At 40.6% G+C, this 1,036-nt stretch overlaps 1 protein-coding gene across 1 annotated transcript in view; it reads left to right on the top strand.

Moving 5' to 3' along the window:
* The window catches only part of LOC106872263 (talin), a gene marked incomplete at its 5' end in the record, with an annotated part of 182,270 nt that overhangs the window by 61,413 nt on the left and 119,821 nt on the right, over positions 1 to 1,036 (top strand). The window lies entirely within an intron of this gene.

Here is a 1,036-nt window from a genome sequence, read left to right as displayed (position 1 = left end):
CAGATTCCTACTCCTAATTCTACACCCCCTTCCTTCTCCCTCCCCCATCCTTGTGTGTGTGGAGGGTCTCTTTTCCTCCTTTTCCCCTCTCCCCCCTCTCTTCTTCTCTCTCACTATTCCTCTCTTCCTCACTCACTCCCCATTCTCTCTCTTCCCCCTCCCCCTTGACTTTTTACAACCCCCTTCCCTGCTCTTCCTTCACTCACACCCTCTCCCCTCTTTGTTCATCCCCTACCCACACACATACACAAGGGTGATATTTGGTAAAGAGAGGAAAAGGAAGAGGTTGTAATACTCTGTGTGTGTGTGTGTACATGTATGTACAAGTGTATGTTGCTGTGTATGTATGTGTGTGTGTGTTATCCCCCAGTCTGTGTGTGTGGGTTATTGCAAGACTATTTAGCCCAAGGTCAGCCCTGATGCAGCAGCAGACAAATGATCACGGCTGCCTTCACCATGACCATCCCATCTTTTATTCAGGCATAGTCTATCTGAGGCTACATTATTTAATGTATCCCTCCTTGTTTAGCCTTAGGTCAGCCCTGATCCAACAGGCCTAGGATCAAACATGTTCCAACCATGACCATCCCATCTTTTATCCAGTCATAGTGTATCTAGGGCGACATTATCTAATGTATCATTTTTTTGTATGCTTTGTGTCTCTGTTACCCTATTTCTGCTAAAATCCATAGCCTTTTGTTTTAATTGATTTTAGAACTAACGAAGAATTCAGTAAAATAAATTTCTCATTAATCTGGTCATTTGGAACTGAGATTATCATGAAGATTTTGATAGAAGTTTTTAATTTAGATCACGTTAAAATAGGAAATTTATATCATAGAACCAGGAGTGGTGGTCTCTGGTGGACTGGTATCAAAAGGGTTAACCCCAGTTTAACCCCTAGTAAAGATAAAGTTGTTATTTAACCCTTTTGTTAATGGACTGTTAAGATCACTTTAACCCTTTTGTTACCATATTTCTGTTGAAATCCCCTGCCTTTGTTTTAATTTATTTTCAAAATGATGAATTTAATCAA

This window comes from Octopus bimaculoides, chromosome 28, assembly GCF_001194135.2.
Source record: "Octopus bimaculoides isolate UCB-OBI-ISO-001 chromosome 28, ASM119413v2, whole genome shotgun sequence".
NCBI classification, from domain to species: Eukaryota; Metazoa; Mollusca; class Cephalopoda; order Octopoda; family Octopodidae; genus Octopus; species Octopus bimaculoides.
Note: the sequence above shows the minus strand (reverse complement) of the source record. Positions and strands in the feature narration are given on the sequence as shown.